Here is an 18426-nt window from a genome sequence, read left to right on the forward strand (position 1 = left end):
ATGCAGCATTTCTTGTGAAGCAGCACTCCTTGAGAAGCCAGCACATCTTGTGAAGGTAGCACATCTTCTGAAAGTAGAACACCTTGTGGAGGCAGAAAACCTAGCATAGGCTGCACACCTTGCAAAGGCTACACACTGTGTCAAGGCAGCACAGCTTGCAAAGGCAGCACACCTTGCAAAAGTAGCACACCTTGCGAAGACAGAACACAATGCAATGGCAGAAAATCTTGGAAAGAGAGAACACCTTGCAAAGAAGAACTGCCTTGCAAAGGCAGCACACCTTGTGGAGGCTGGACACATTGCAAATGCAGGACACCTTGCAAAGACAGCACATTTCCTAAATACAGCTCTCCTCCAAAGGACAGCACATATCCCAAAGGCAGCACACCTTCTGAAGACAGTTGACTTTCGCGCATATTGTCCACAAACTGAGGAAAGAAATATAGGATGTCAAGTTACCTTCCCATTCCTGCATATTTTTGCGGGAACGGTCGCAGCATTCGGAATCTGGCAGTAGGTGTGCAGGGTTGAGGTTCCGTCATGACTTCTGGTGTGGTGGGCGCCCTGTCGCTCCACATCAGCTGTGCACGCGAGTGCAGCGTGCTCAGTGCAGCTGCTGCGCCACACTTCTGTGTGCAGCACGTTGGTCTCTGTTCCACAGGTGTAGCCTGTACGAGCGACCTTCCAAGCAGTTAATAATTAATGTAAACCCAGCCATGTCGCTGTTTTGTGCTCTACGTGTTAATTTAGTGGTACTCTTGTCTTATGTGTTATAATTCAATAGAAGAGTTCCGATTAGGAGATTGACCTCTTGGATGTAGAACGCCTTTGATATCTTCTGCCAAAATCATATTACCTTAATGAAATCTGAAGAGAGGAACAATTTCGTATTTAAAGAAACTCTGCTAGTTTACGTCATTTACTGCTACCAGGTGGAACGTATATATTAAATATCCAGGTGTAGCAAACAGTACAAGCTACAACTGTATTACATGTGAGTTTTCAACGTGATCAACTATTATACCCTCTTTCGCGAGTATCACGGTCTCCATTTCATCTCCAGTTCCAGCATTAATTACAGCACTATATCCCAATACACCGTGTAGTGCAGTATCCTTTACTTCTCTAACTAGAATAATATCAATGTTTGCCTCATACATAAAGTCTTTCAAGCTACTTGCTTTTAGGGAGCTCCCTACGCTGTTTATGCTTAAAGCTGCAATCCTCTATGCTTGAGATGGGCTCATAATGTATCACATTTCATAAATCCAACTCTTTCATCGCATGCAGTCAGTATGAAAGCTATGGATAAGTGTCCCATACGTATCCACGTCTGTCGCTTGGTTTGGATGAGGTAACCATTCCCGTCCCCTCTTGCAATCTTAGTAATCATCCAGCGAAAATCGTGCACAGACACATATGTGAAACTCTTAAATTGACCGAATCAGTTCGATAGCTGTGATTCAGGTCCTAGTGTAATGCCACTATGTGTTTGAAACCTCCACAAAGAATTCTGTTGCATGGTTCATACTGATGTCTCGATATCGCCATCGTGTAACTTACAGCAAGTATTTTATTCTTGTCGCTCACCTACATTAAGGAATATGGGAAACATTTACCACCTTCCGATATTGTTGAAATTGTTAGTAAGTAGAATAAAAGTAGTCTCTGGTCAGGAGAAACTAAAAGCGATTATTTGTTCCTACAGACAGAGCTTAACAATTCGTATCAGTACACTGTCCCATCCAAGGGGCAGATTCGTTACTCTGTCGTATGCATATAGCGAGATAACATAAAGACTTTACGTCACAGCCACTCAGTTTATGGGGCTAGGTAACCTACACACATCGTCACCATTCACTTCTTGTTTGCTGAGATAATATAAATTTCGTAAGTAAAATGACATTGCAAGTTGTTGTTGTAGTGAACATCTTCTAAAAGCTTAATACAAAGACACTATTTACACACGGGCATCCTGACTGACTATGCGAGGAAGTAAATTGACTGGCTCGGTTAAGAGGTGTATATAAATTTGAGTCGTTTCACAATAGATTCACGTAGAATGGTCACTGATGAAAGTTTCGGCGAACAATACAGTGAAGACTTTGATTACGATACATGCATCACATTCTTGTAAAGCTATTGTATTAATCGTGTGCTACTTTCGATATTAATCGCAATTGCAGAAAGCAGCAATGAATATGTCTCGTCTCGTTTCTCCGGCCGTTTCCCGTACTGTGCGACCCACGGAGCTCTATCGATGCATCAACGGTCGATTGTTGCTGTTGCCGCCACGGAATGATGGCAGTTAAATTCAAATTTCCTCCAAAGTATAAGGGATTCTACGAAATAAATGAAAATGGAAAGAAGTAACGAAAGCAGCAACCAGCATTCCAACTCAACGTTCCTGGTGGTTTAATGCTATGACAATTTTAAACAATAAACTACGCAGTGGAACTAAGAGCTATTACAGAAATCTACATTATACCCTCGATGTACAAATTCATTAAAGTTTTCGTCCTTGCCACATCTCATTTTACAGACAACTGATTCTGACTACTACTTATGAACTGCACTTAACTGAGGCCATAACTCATGTCGAAGTTGTCCGTTACTATTACTACTATCGTATCTTTCTTAGGTAAAGAACGAGCAAAATAGCAGTTTTGCGTTTAGCATGCCATCATCCAGGATACAATATCTACAGTCAGAGCATTTTCTGTTGCGGCATAGGAATGATATTGTGATTACATCTACATGGAATTCGTGGAAATCATTTCTAACTTTATAAACTCAATATTTAGTAAAAGGTCCAACCGAATTACATACTGCATAGTGTGAATAATTGCTGCAATTTTGGTGGCAACAACAACAAACAACCAGTGAATGCCGAGATTTGGCTGTAGAATAGTGGCAACACAGAGCTACCGTTGCAGCCGAGTAGTTCATGAAACCTTGGCCGTGACCACAGCGGCTGAGGCGCGTCTACAGCCGTAGCAACCGCACAGCAGCCCACACTGAGGTGTGACGTCACACGGCACCCCTGTCTGAGTTGACCACCCACAACGTGTTTCGCTACATTTGATCAATTCACTATTTGCTCATACCTGAAACGTCAGTATGTTTTTTTTTTGTTATCAGTATAAACAATTGAAACGTGTTGTATAATACTTCCTTACGAGGGGCATTATTATTAACAATCTTACATTAAATTTTCATCGATAGCTTATTTGCTAGTTACCCTATTTCCTCTTTCTACGCTCAGTTAGCGTCAAGCAAATCACATGTACCTCCGAAACTTGGACCTTTTTACCAGGTACATCTCTAGAATTATTAGGCACACAACATGTCTTTATAATTTACACGCAGAACTTAATCTTCTACGAAAAAGACAGACGTCAATCCTTATCTCAGTTTAAGATACACGTTGGAGTCTCTCCCAACCTGAAGCGGCGAACAAATGTCCGAAACTCCGCCCGTAGCTCATCCTCGCATATACTGCCACTTGCAACGTGTAGTCACTGATCAGTTACGCCATTGTAATCTGTCCAGAGACAGCTGTTTCGCCGTGCAGAGATTATTGGCTACTACTCTTCCGCAACAGAACGTGCGCGGCCTTTATCTCCAGTTTATATGTTTTACATTTTCCGTTTCAAGGTTTGCCAAATGACAGTCGCTCCCAGTCCGCGTTTCACGACCGCTTTCTTTGCAGTCTGCCGCCGATTGTAAACTTAGCTCCTTCTCCAGTCACATAACGTTTGTTCCAGCGCTGATTCTAATGACTGATGCCTCTTGTTACTCCATGCCATGAATGGTGATCTGCATTACGAAGAGCTGAATGAAAATGCAACGTAGACTCTTATTTTAAACTGATGGAAGTAACAGTTCTTAGCGAGTAACCTCCAACCCGATATTCAAATCAGACCTTTCCTTCAAGGAAAAAACGTGTTCCCTGTAGTGTTGCAAGCTGTGACGAAAAAAGGAATCTATTTATTTCCATTCTATAGAAAAACAGTACAAAAAATCAACTAATCCCAGATTTGCAATATACATTAATTTGAAAGGGCTGGCCAACGCTGCGGTAGGGAACGAAGGCAATCCAAAGTTTATTTCCCACCGCCTGACTGCGTTATGCGATACTCTCTGGCGCTGTGTGCTGGCGGATTTGAAATCGCAGCCGCCTGTCTCTGTGACGTGGCAGTCTTGTTCGCTCACAGTTATTTCATATTTCGTGTTACCTCCTTTCATGCTAAAAGACCGCACCCTTCTCTCCATGCACACAAAAACAGATTTCTATTTTTTTTTTTTTTTTCATTTTACGAAAATGCGTGTTTCGCGCCGAACCAGCGATATGGAAAGACACGTTGTATTGGCGCCTCGCGTGGCAGAAGACGTTGACTGCGAAAGGAGTTTCGGAGGACGCAGTGCAGCCGTTGGTCGACAGATGGCAGTAGGCGACTTGCAGTGTCCGGCAGTGATATAAACAATAAGACGTTAAAAAGAAATAAATAGCGGGGAAAGGAGTCACATGTCTACTGGGCATCTTGTGACACGCGGCGATCAAGGACATTGTATATAATAGTGCACACGAAAATTCTGATAGCCTTTTGTTGAGAATTGTAAATATGGAAAGCGGGAGAAATGTTAAGCGTAAAAATAAAATCATTGCTTCTCTGTGTTTCCTTTTTGTAACAGGAAAGGTATGTTAATATTTACTTTCATTGCGTGAAACAAAATGTAAAACATTCCTTAGCAGTTCTACATGTCTAACGAGTGTGTTTTTCACAAACCGATCTTCCACCACCGCTTGTGGTTCGTCATGTAAACACTATCATATCGGTTTTCGAAATGCGGTTACCGGTTCCGGATTTTTTACTATATTTTAAAGTTAAAACACACTACCACAACATTGCATCATTTTACCGTTTGTAGCACAATCATTTTATCAGCGACTAAGTAAGTATTGAAGTCCTGGGAATGCGGTCAGCGCTCTAGTCGGCTCATCTCTGGCACGAACGGCGGTGCACGATGACAAAATCTCGCTTAAACAGCACTGCTTAAGTTATGCCTTTCTTTCACATACGTGGCACATACGTCTCTGGATGACTTCCAAACGGGTCGTCCCCCCAAGTTCCGCCACGTCACTCGAATACCAGCACTGGTTGCACGAAATCGCCAAATAATGACATTGTATTGACTTTGAACGCATTTAATTATGCTTGCAGATCTTAGTAACGTAGAAGCCGAATGTATTTTTCTGTTGATTCTCCCTCTTCTGCAGCCCACAGAGCTTTGTCAGTGCCCCAGCCAGTGATTGTTGGTGCTAGCCATCCGCAACGTCGGCAGTTAAACTTTCTAGCTAGTAATGTTGATTTTATTAAGTAAATGAAAACGGAGGAAAATGATAATAATTGCACAACCTCCAGTCAAACGTAACGTTTAGCGAAGTTATAGGCGAGCAAAGCCTTAAGCCATAAATTACGACAATGGGGCACACATAACCGTTATTGCATAAATCCACATTCAGAATTGGGGCTTCCACGCACAATGTCGCAAAAGTTACCGTTATGTCCAAACGAAATTACGCATCGTATTCTTCGATGAAAAATGCCACTGACTTCCACTAATCACTTGTGGCGTAATGTTTTCATAACACTTCCACCTCACTACAATAAACGGTTGTGAGCTCTATTACACATTCTGTCCGATGTAGAAGCAGTTCAATATTTCCGCAATAGTAATTTAGGAGATACTCAAAGCTGTCACCTTTGGTCCTCTTAATTATCACGTCAGTATTCGCATATGTTATGTGAGCGTCGACTACCGGTTTGTTCACACGGAGAGATAATGATTTACTGTCATCAAACAGAACATGTGTAAACCGATTCACAAAACTCGTCGTTCATCCGAACATGAGTTAACTATCGTATTCGTCTCTAGAAAACTGTACTTATTGATAAAAGCGACAGTAATTTCCGTAACCGTTCTTTTTCCATGTTTCGTCAACTGTTAATTGCATTCTTCTTAGTTCAAGGGTTTTCAGTTCTTCAGCAATACATAAAGCTACAGTTTCAAAGACGAGGTATTTATGAAATGCCACTAAAACAGCACTGCGCCGAAAATTCCGTTACGACTGGGAACGGAGTGTGTCGCAACGACATTCTTCCGACACACACTTCCGGCGTTCTTGGCCGGCTTAGACGTGAGTAACAAATCGAGGTTCGGATGAATGTCTCCACCGCCTCTTCCTGGACCAGCTGACTCCAGCCGTGCTGCCAAACGAGGTGTCGACGTCTGCGACGCTGCTTCCCCCATGCTTAAAAGGTAAACGAGTCTTGAGACTCCTCTGTCATCTGTCGATGCTACGGCAACAGCCGCCGTGCGGCTACAAGTTGCTGCTGTACATTCTCCTCTCTGCGGCCTGTCTTTTCACACAAGTGATGGGGCTCGGTTTTACGTGAATATAAGTAACGTAACTAGTATTGCGTACAACACCACAGCCAATATTTACAGTTACTAGTAACTGATTTTTCGCATTACTCATCTTAAATGTATTCAGGTTTCGTAATACCTTAACTGTTTTCGTATGTGCTTGTGGTCGTCGGCAAGCAAATGCATCATTACCAGCGCAGAAAACTCATCGTAGTGAAACCGGCATCGGAGACGAATTTGCGTACCTGGAAAGGTAGCTACTTACGAGAGTTTACATGTATTCTGGAACCTACACAGCTTACTCTGTTATTGCCCACACTAAGAAAATAAAATTAGCACTCGAAAAATTCCGTCTGCTTAGTAGCTTAGGGAATGTCAAGGGCGCACTTTTTCTTTGGCTCTAGCTTTAAAACGCCATAAAAACATTCAGTTGTGTCTATGTAACCGTTTGCAACTCTGCACCTTACATATTATTTTTCTCGCCTTACCCGTGTTTTTACTAGCTGACTGGTGACATGTTTTCCTTATCACAGCATTTTCCATTGCGAAGTGGGGCTGTGGCCCTATACGTATTCCGGCCACATATTAAGAGAGTGTTAAGTTTGTCCTGATGACAATGATGATGGAAAAGAGAAAGTTGTTCTTATTGTGTCTCGTACTATCAAGAGCTTAGTGAGTATCTATGCAGTTTCTTTGCGACAGTACTTTATTATCTAAAGATCAGGGCAGGCGTCTCTTGCTGATGCACTATGGTGACGTCATAACATCCACACTCGCGACTCATTCATTACGAATGGCTCTGCACTGCCACATATGCTAGCTCTGTAATGGAGTGGGGCTGGCCTCACATTCTCCTCACTAAAATAATACAGTGAGTGCTCTGACACATTATGGTTTTTGGAAAAAAGTAAATTCTTCGCTATTTCAAAGCGTCTCAATTTTGTTCTACTGTAAGTGTAAAACAGTTTGAACGCGTGGAAATGGCGGATATCTGTTCGACTGTGTTTTACTCTCTGGGCGATAAGCGCAAAAATACTTTTTTAAGGCATTGTCTTCGCCTCGACAAACGAATCTCCTGTCCTCTGTTGACAACATGCGGACATTGTTCCCGTCACGTCTTCCACCTCGGAATTCTACAGTAGTGTTTCACATTTCTGCTATACGTTAAAAAAATACCGCAATTTTTTTTACTACGAAAAACGAGATTATCATTTTTATTTGTTTTTGTGAAGTGTGCTATCCGTCGTGTTTAAATGATCGACATTGCACAGTTGTAGCACAGATTGGCACGATTTGTGTATGTACATACTCTTCAGAAATCATTGCCCATTCTAATCAGGAAACGTATTTAAATCTTGCTTCGTAACGATTTGGTTAAATGTATCACATGTGCTTTTACGTAGTCACTGTGTACTGAACTTCAAAGTTATAAATCGCTCGTAACGCATTCCGTCATTTTGCCGTATTTAGCACTTTCTACCATATACGAAGTGTATTGGATGGCTGAGAATTCGACCATTACTGTCGCGTCACGTCTAGAAGAAACAGGGTGGGGGAAAACAATTTGACCGAAAGTGCAGAGCAGGAAGGCAGCATCAAGTGAAGGAATTTCGGTATTGCAAGTGTCAGTTGAATATTTCGGGCGCTATGCCAACATGGCAACTGTGGTCAGTCTAAACATTTGCTATGACATACTTATAGCAATAAGTGGCGGCTCCCTTCTTACTCATTTTCACCTTTTTAAGACATATTGAAACATGAGACATGCACATCTGATTCTCTTCATCTCTAAAAACGTGCTGTGTCCTAAGTCAGCTAAGTGCGGTACACGTGTAAGTGGCGCTTTAAATTTATCTTGTTCTCATGGTGGCGGTTGGTTAGTTCACATAGCCTGTGTTTACGTATACATTTTCTGTAAACTACCAGTCATTTGGAGCCAAGACGGTCGTGTGTGGGATTTTAATTACGTTCCGGTGCCGCCGAAAATATTCAGTCGCGAAGCCTAGTTGCTATACTCAAATTTTTGTGTTTCGTGCTGCGTTTCCACGATACTTTTGGTCAGATTGTTTCTATGCACCCTGTATGACGACGCCGGATGGCAAACTTCGCTGAATCAGAACAGCTTAAATTTTTCTTTTCTTACGAACGCTGGGTGACTGCCACCCATATTCTGCCACGTCACTGGAACGCTAGCACGCGACACATAAAATCACGAAACCAGAATCAGATCCGCGTAATTACACTGTACCGATTATGTGCATATTTCAACGTTAATCACAAATGTAGATAGCAGTAATGTGTAAGATGAATTTCTTTTTCCGTTAGTCTTCCGCGTCCTGCAACCGACAGAGCTTTGTCGCTGCCTCAGCGACTGATTGTTGCTGCTACTACGCAGAACGATGTCAATTTTAAAATCTGCCGCGAGTAATGGCGGTTTTCTGAAGCAAACGAAAGCGGGAGAAAAATGTATATGCATCATCTGATCGAGAGTGAATCCCTAATTGGCACAGCGGCTTAATTTTTTAATATTTACGAGCAGCAGAGCCTGGCGTAGCCGTCCAGTTGCGAGATGCGTGTCCATTCCCACACGTGAATCGCACCCCTAGTCGCTGGCAGTTGTAACATTGTAATGCATTCGAAGTGTGCTCTTTCGCACACCGCGCCTACAGTACATGGATGGACTTGTGTCTCAGCTGCCTCCAGCTGATTGTATCCTACACTCCTAAGAAGTAGACGATTCTGTGAGAAAATCTTCTGGAAAACACGTTTAGAAATCGCCAAAAAAATACCTTCAGAACCTTTCTATCCAAGCCAGTTAACGCTTGTGCTACTTATATTATCCTCACTTTAATGACACACGTGGTGCAGAATATGTGTAGCGGTAAGGGATGGAACTTATTTACACTCAACGGCTTTGAAGACGTATGATGGCTAGAAAAATTCCTGTCGAGTCGAGGCGAAACCTTAAACAAGTACACAGGATTAGCAGATATGTTGTCACCACCCGTCGATTGTGAAGGTTGAATAAACAAGTTGACAGCGTCGTCTGTTTCGCATCGAGACGGAATATAATCGCAGTGTGAGAACCTGTCTTACTTCGTGGCAATGTGTCCAGCTGTTGTCCTTCTGTATTTCTACAGACTGCATTCGTATCTGGTAACGGATAAGGAAAAAGATCTATCATCGGCCTTAACACAGTGCACAAAAGAGTACCGTAATTTACTGGAAAGGTGATGAAAATAAAAAAAATCTTGCGTCAGCGATATTATTCTGTCGTGTCTGGGCAGCCCCGAACGCGAGAACGAACGCCACCAAAGCTTTATTTTATTTTACGGCGCCTGTTTGCGTTGCACGGCGCACGTGAAACTTTGGACACACACAGCGTTTCATACCTTAGACCATAGACACACACATGTAGACGGCAAATGCATCTATCCTTGCCGTGTCGAGGTTCGAAACCAGGTGGATAAGACAGTTGCAGTATTAAGCACTCATTTCAACGACGGATCTCCGTGTCGTATTAGCGTCACGCGTGTAGCAATTCCGTTAAGCTAATTTCCCCAAGACTCGCAGTGCTAATCCGGTATCTATCCTTGTTGCGTTTGGTCAGGTGGGACGACAGCAAACGTTTCACACACTGTCCTGACATGTCTTTATTTTCACGAACGACAGAATTCCTGTTCTTGTTAGGCTGTGGCTCATTTAGCTGGCCGCTTCTACTGAAGAGCAAATATCGGCCTGGCGGGAAGCAAACAGTTTTCTGGCCGTTTCCTCAGGAGTACGTGTGATGTGTGTCGTTATGCCCTAAGAACTAACATCCGTGATGTCGCAATTTACACAGAATAAGAGGCTATGATCTCTGCATACTCCAGAACAGATACCGACACAGTATCGAGATATGAAGCGTGAAGAACCGAATAAGTTACTGATGGAGGACGCCCGTATACCGAGTTAGAGATGAACATCCCGTCGTCTCAAAATCTTCGCCATTCGTAGCGTTTTACACCTGACGACCGACACGCATCCCTGCTTTCAACCCATGGAAGGATTCTGAAGCAGGTTTGGTGCGTAGCTTGTGGAGCCAGTTGGGTTAAAATCCTCCCTTTTTAAAGAGAGTGTCCAAACATTCCTCAGTGCTCCGCCACCGAGAAAACTGTAACGACTTTTGTTTCACGTGCGCTTGTGCCGGTCTGCAAGCACTTGCATAGTAAGCAGTGCTGGTAATTCACTGCCGCCCATCCAACCCGGGAAACGCAGAATATGCAGATGTAGACACCTACTTTGGAAAGTGTACGCACATTCTGTACCCATCGCGGCAGGCCTCGTTGCGCGATACACAACCGTGACGTCACAACACGGACACACTCGCCCTGTTTATCTCGGCCGACTCTGCAGCGTCACACGTGCAGCCCCTGCCTTCGACAGAGCTCGGCCTTACAGTCTTCTCACTAACACGATGCGTTTAGTACTGCGAAAGATTTGTCCTATAATTAAGTTTTAGCGTTTAAATGGTGTACTGTTTGTTCTGCTACTGCTTTAATATGTTATCTAAGCACATAAATGGCGTACATCTAATCGATCCGTAGGAAAACGGTGATTACATGTTCCAAACGCACAAATTTCCATCGCTTTATTTTCTGCATCGACATTCGAATCGCACAGCCTTTGTTGCCAAAGAGTTTTCGTTGTGGTTTGCTTCCTCCTCTGCGAAGTAGTGCTGTGATTTCTTACACATTCCATCCACGTATCAAATCAGCATGAAAGTTGCCCTACTGAGAATAGAGAAGAAATTTAACATTACTAGGTGCTCGTACGAAGTGTGGTGTCCGCTCTCCGACGTGTCCGAAAAGTCCATACCAGGAAACCGCACTGCAAAATGGCACGTATTGTGTATGTTGATAATATTTAAAAACCGTGTCCCAATTACGGCAAGCACAGTTGCTAAGCTAAAACTAGTGTGTACTAATAAAATGTTTAATATGTCTCCAATACACTGACTTTGCATAGGAAAGCGTCTCACGTTTAATTGCCAGAACAATAATTATAAAAGGTGGCAATGTTATTTACGCACTATCTTTTAAATAGATATGATCGTATCTGATACTAACTACTAATGCAAAGAAACGTAATGATGCTAAAATGCAATAAATTCTTTCTATGATTTAATCTTTAAAATTTAATAATTCTCTTCCTGTTAATATTTAATTAATTAACTTACGTCGTTCAGATTTCGTAACGCTGAACGCCTTAAAATTCTAGTTGTTCAGTCCCTGTTCTGTTTTCTTTCAATTGTTGCGATCCAGCGATGGTGCAATATTGTTCGCTTTCAAGTCTACACATTTATAAAAATCAGGTCCAGGAAACACTTTTGTGATCACGGTTATGATTCAGACGGTACTCGCGTAATTGTACTGATTAAGAGTTATCGTTTCCGAAAGATGCAGGTTCGATCAAAGCTGTGTGCATGTTTGCGCGTAAAATGAAAATATTCCTAACACGTCGCGTAACAATAAGTAACATGCGAATCACAACCTTGGTCAAACGAAGAAAATATATGATGACATAAATGTTCTTCGCTGTTATTTGGGACAGGTTTAGATTAAACACCGCAATTTTCAGTATTTAGAAATCACAGTACGATACGCTTTAGAGATATTTGTTTTGAATAACTAGTATTCACCTTTTCTTATACAATATGGTGACTCTCCGCAAGGATTATCTCTCTCTCTCTCTCTCTCTCTCTCTCTCTGTCTCTGTGTCTCTGTCTCTCCTTTTTATAGCCTTTATACATTCACATTACATACATCGATTAAGAAACTTTTCATTCTCTACCGACCAGTACGAGAACAAATTCCGGCCAGACAAAATGTCTTACATAGAATCAGTTCTCACTTAACAATCATATATAGCTTCGTAGTACAAACAATGCTAGTTTATTCCGTGCAATAGAAAGTCTTTGATTCACTGAGCAAAAAAATTAAAATAATAAAATTATAATTACAGTTTTAATATCGTCAGTTCTTCTTTATATCATGAAAATAAGGTTTGACATTGTCGTAATATTATTTTTCATCGTTGTAGCACTACAACGTACTCTGAATATTTCTGTGAATGATGCATACTACTTTTGTTTCGTTCAGACCGACGCTTCGAAGTAAATGTCGAAACTGCTTTGGAGTTTATCCACATACGGTTGCAGAGGCTACATGTAGCAGCTTTCAGTCTAATCAGGATTGGTGACAAATGAAGCTGTGTTGTCTTCTGGTCTTAAGAAACTCATAGCACCTCTTTGTTCCGACAGACTATGCTTGACCGTTCCTACACGTGGACCACAACGTCACACGCGTTTTGCTCTGGTTATGCCGCAGGTGTATATTGAGACCAGAAAGGAAAAAAATGATGAAATCATTATATATGAGTTCCTCTCATTCATTCCTGTGCCTGTTATTCAGTTCTCGCCGTATGCAATGCTTTATTTGGGAAGTAAGGAGCGTCTCTAGTTAGTTTCGGTAGCAAACGTTTGCCCACAGCTGAAACTCAGTTTCCAAACCACAGCTGCCATGAAATGAGGTCGTCTTTACTAGTGAGGCGATGAAGCAATTTCCCAACTCTGGGTAAATCTTCTGTATTTTACTTTCATTGACTAGGGGAATTCACTGAAAGAGCATAGTGTTGTCTCCCTTAACCCATAGAAAACACGATAAGAAATATTACGGTCTTGTGATTAAACTACAGTTGAGAAAAGCCTTCACTTCATCATCGTAATCGGATTTCCTTCTCGGTCACCGCTCTATAGCTGTTCGGTATGAGATAAACGGACAATTAAAATGACGCGGTGTTTATAAATTGCCGCGAAACCTGCTGTGGGCCGAAAATTCCGTTACAACTGGGAATGGAGTTGCTCGCGACGCCATTCTTGCGTCAGACGCTGTCGGTGCTCTTGAAGAGTTAAACTTGAGTAGCGGTTCGGGATTATCTTATAAAGTTCCTTCGCTCTTCTTTTGGTGACCGTATCATTGTCGTCGTGCTGCCAGGGAAGATGTCGATGTCTGCGACGCTGTTTCCCCACGTCGGGGCGTCAATGATTCGGCGAATTACTCTGGAGTACAGCCGCTGTCCAGGTTGAAACTACAGTTGCGAAATCTGATCTGTGCGGCCTCTCTGATGACAGAAGACGTAAAGCCTTTGTATGAAATAAAAAAGTCTGTTTACCTCGGTTTTGCGTCGTTAACAGTACTGTCAATATAGTTGGCAAAACACACGTGCGAATTATTACACATAGTTAAGCCGCACATATTTCTCCATCCCCTGCGGTCTACAGAGCTTTGCCACTGATGGCAGTTCGACTCTCTCGCGAGTGACGGCTGTTATCTGGCCTTCCTTAAAATCCACCCACAGCAGGACGTCGCGTCGCCCGCCATTCACGAGATGCGTGTCCGTTCCAACACGTGAATCACACGCCTAGTCGATGGCCAGTTGCACCATTTTAATGCATCCCGACAGTGCTGTTTCGCAGTCCGCACATTCACGGCCGGCCTTCTGTCACAGCTGCCTCCAGCTGACGGTCTCCTAAATTTCTGAGGAGGAGGCGGAGGTTGTGTGAGAAAATCTTCCAGAAAACACGTATAGAAATCGTCAAAAACCACCGTCAAAACATTTTTATCCGGGTCAGTTAATGCATGAGATTCTGTTTTATTATGCTCACACGGATCACACGCTTTGTGTGGTAAGAGTTGTTACGTATTTACGCTTCAAAGTTATGAAGACTTGGAACGGTTAGAAAGACTCGTCTTGAGTCACGGCCAAGTCTTAATCATATACGCATTATCAGCGTCTATATCGTCAACAGACATCGATTGTGAAGATGTATAAAAAATTGTCGACAATGTCACCTGCTTTGTGCCGATGCGTAATTTAAATGCGGTGTGCATCGACAGATTCCATTCGTAACTGGAAACAGATTAAAATATATCTATCCAGAACCTTTAGACACTGCACCTGTGAGGACAAAGAACACGTTCAAGTCAAACAGTAATTCACTGACAAGGCGGTTGAAAATTAAAACAAAAAAACTTGTCTCATCCATAATCTTTTGTCCTGTTGCTGGGCAGAGCAGGTCGCGAGAACCAATGCCGCAAGAGCTTTCTTGACGGTGCCTGAATGCGTTACACGCTGCACGCCGGCCTGTGTAAAATTTTGGACACAAACCGTGTTCCGTACCTTCGGCCAATCTCGAAATTCTGCCGTAGTGTCCTTCATATTCTTGCCATATATTAAAACAATCTTGCAAATTTTTTTTATTAAACGTGCTATCACTCGTGTTTCGATAGTCGACATCGCAAAGTTGTCCCGCGACCCAGTGCGATTTGTATGTCTACGTACTCTTTCTAAATGATTGCCCAGTGTGGGACAAGCACATCTGCGGGAAATTCGTTATGATACAATTATTATCTAGTATTCGAATCTCTGATTTGTCGGTTATATACATATTTCGGTCCCTACAACCACAGCCGCCTCTCGTTTGGGGCACAGCCTCCGGCTCACAACAGTGGATGGTGACAAAATCGTCCCATAACCCTGTGTACAGCGGTGGGAATGTGAATTTACTCCAAGTCTCCTGCCCACATCTAAACGCCTAATCTTTTCAGGTGCAAAACGCTTCCACCAGTGCCCGCCTCGTATTTCTTTCGACAACGAGCGTAATTCCGGTCTACTAATAAAGCAGCCACGAACGCTTTAATGGGCCTGGATAAGACTTTTGAACATCCCATTACGTGTGATCTGCTCCTCACACTTCTCCATCTTATATTTTCACTAACGTCCGTAAGGAATTCGTACTCTACATTACATATTGACATCTTCCATTCACAATACGAAAACACCGCCAAGTTTGTTTCATCGTCGACAGTTGCTCAGCGGAGACCATAGGTGTGAAACGTATGAAGCTTGGAACGTACCGCAGGCGTTCGTTCCGGCTAGTGGAATCTATTAAGGTCTCACATGTAACCACCACAACAGAAAATTGGTTTCCGAAATTTTGGTCATCTAAATGTTGTGTCCCGCGTAGTCGATGTCTCTGTCGCGCCTTTCATCTTGACTGCTCAGTACAAACATGGAAACTCGCGACAGGTATCCAATTCTGTTAGCCCACCTTGGTGCAGGGCTAGAAGCAATATTCACCACATTTCAGTATTGTCAAAACAGTTAATAAGTAGAATAGTGTTTGCCTCTGGTCGGGAGAGGGAATAGGGCCTACTTGGTTCCATAGTGTCGTAGATATTTATCGAACAAAAAAAATTAGAGGAATTAATTTCACGGTATTCATCACTCTCTGAATCCACACTTCCACATCATAGACACTATAAATTTATTTCGTCTTCATTCACGATGATAGTTCCAATGTCATAGACCTAGTTAAGTGTTTTGTTTAATTTTGAACGCTTTGGCAACTGACCAACGGTGCATGCTTTCACTAATACCGATTCTGTGGGGTCTCATACGTTGCTCCATAATAGCGTGACACACACGCTTGTCACTACATTTATGCGGTTACCGCTCCACTAGAGAACTTTTTGTAATCAGAAAACATATTACACGTCTAATTCCGTAGTGCCTCGTTATACGTGTCACATTTCCTTTTACATAGTTACTGTCTACTGAACTCTATAGTTACAAATCGCTACCAACGCATTCTGACCTCTTGCCATTGTTAGAACATCCTAGACTGCTACGTTCGCAGGTTCGAATCCTGCCTCGGGCATGGATGTGTGTGATGTCCTTAGGTTAGTTAGGTTTAAGTAGTTCTAAGTTCTAGGGGACTGATGGCCACAGATGTTAAGTCCCATAGTGCTCAGAGCCATTTGAACCATTTTTTTAGAACATCCTACGAACGATTAAGTGTACTGGACTCCTGAGAATTCGAACAACATTCTGTAACGCATCGTCTGGCATATACAGGGCGGAAAAACTATTTGACCAAAAGCGTAGGGCACAAAGAGAGCGTCAAACGAAGGAATCTGAGTATACAAAATACAGGTCGGAGTTAAACATTTAAGGCGCTGCGGCAGCATGAAAACGGTGGTCAGTTACGACATTTTCCATACATACTCCTGTTAATTAAGTGGTGGCTCATTTTTCACTTTTTTTTAAATATACTCAAACAAGAAACATGGGCATGTGATTGTCCTCATTTCTGAAGAAGTACTGTCTCGTTCGTCAGCTAAATGCGATACACGTGTTTGTGACGCTTGAAATTTATCTTGTTCTCGTCGTGACGACTGGTTATTGCAAACATTCTGTTTACGTATACGTTTTCTGTAAAATACCTATCATTTTGAACAAGGGCCTCAGTATGGCAGATTTCAATTACGTTCCCGTAGCGCTGAAAATATGGATTTATGACCCTTAGTTGCCATACACACATTCCTATGATTCATGCTGTCTTTCCGCCCTGCATTTTTGGTCAAACTGTTTCTGCACGCCCTGTATATCGGTGCTGGATGGCAAACCTCGCTCAAACAGCACTGTTTAAATAAGTCGCTTCATACGTTCGTTACACATACGTCACTGAATGACACCCAGCCAGGTTGTCCGCCTATATTCCGCCACGTCACTGGAAAGCCAGCACGCGATCCACAAATCACGAAACCGCACCGGATTCGCATAGTGACACTGTACTAGTTGTAAGCACATTCGGACATTAATCGCAATTGCAGATCGTTGTAATGTAGAAGCTGAGTTTATCTTTCCGTTAATTCCCCGTCTCCCGCAGACCACAGAGCTCTGTCGCTGCATCAGCGGTCGATTGTTGCTGTTGGCGCCACGGGATGATGGCAGTTAGATTCAGGATTTCTCCGGAGTAACTGGGGCTCTCTTAAACGAATGAAAACAGAAAGAAGTAACGAATGAGGCAACTCGGAATCAAACAGTACGTTTCTAGTAGTGTAATGCGATGACAATTTTGAACGAGAACTTTCGTGATGCGATTTAGTTACCAGCAATTAGAGAAACCCAGGTTTTAAGTTGGGCCCTCCACAGACAAACTCACTACAATTATCGTCCGTGCCAAGTTTCATTTTAAACACAACGGAATTGTACTATTTCCAATGAACTACACATAACCTAGCCTGTAATTCATGACGAAGTTGACTATTTCTACTACCACTCTCGTATTTTTTTTAGGTAAGGAATTAGCAAAATGCTCACACGAGAAAGCAGTCTTGCGTCTGTCACGCAATCATCCTGGAAACAATTCCTCTATCCAGAGCATTTCTTTCTCCGACATAGGAATGATTTTACAATTACCTTTGCATGTAGTTCATACTTTACTGTATAAACTGAATATTCAGTAAAAGGGCGAACCGAGTTAAGTACTGCATAGTGTGAATGAATGCTGCGATTTTCCAACAAAGAACAACGGGCACAAAATACTGAGACTCGGCTACAGATATCTGCCGTCACCGAGCTGCAGTGGCAGCTGAGTCATTCGTGAAATCTTAATGGCGGCCACGGCTGCCGAGACTCGTCTACAGATGCAGCAGCAGCCCACAGTGTGGGGTGACTTCACAAGGCACCCCTGTCTCCAAGACAACGCACGACGTGTTTTGCTGTATGTAATCACTTGTTTCTCCTTATCGAGCATTTCTATACTTACTCACCTTTGAACTCCAGTATATTTTCTCGGTATCAATACAATCAATTTAAACGCTCTGTATAATACTTTTTTACGAGCGGCGCGATTATTAACAATTTTACATTCAATTTTTGTCGGATACTTGTTCGTTATTTACTGTATTTCCTCATTCTAAACCCAGCGTCAAGCAAGTTACGTTCACCTATGAAACTTGGCCCGCCTTTACGAGGTACATCTCTAGTAGCATTGGGTGCTTAACACGTCTGTATGATTTGCGTGCAAAACTTGATCTTCCACGAAAAAGGCAGACGTCATTTCGCGTCTGCTTCCAGTTGTAAGATGCATTCCAGTAACGTGTCCCA

The sequence above is a fragment of the Schistocerca serialis genome, chromosome 11, assembly GCF_023864345.2.
Source record: "Schistocerca serialis cubense isolate TAMUIC-IGC-003099 chromosome 11, iqSchSeri2.2, whole genome shotgun sequence".
NCBI classification, from domain to species: Eukaryota; Metazoa; Arthropoda; class Insecta; order Orthoptera; family Acrididae; genus Schistocerca; species Schistocerca serialis.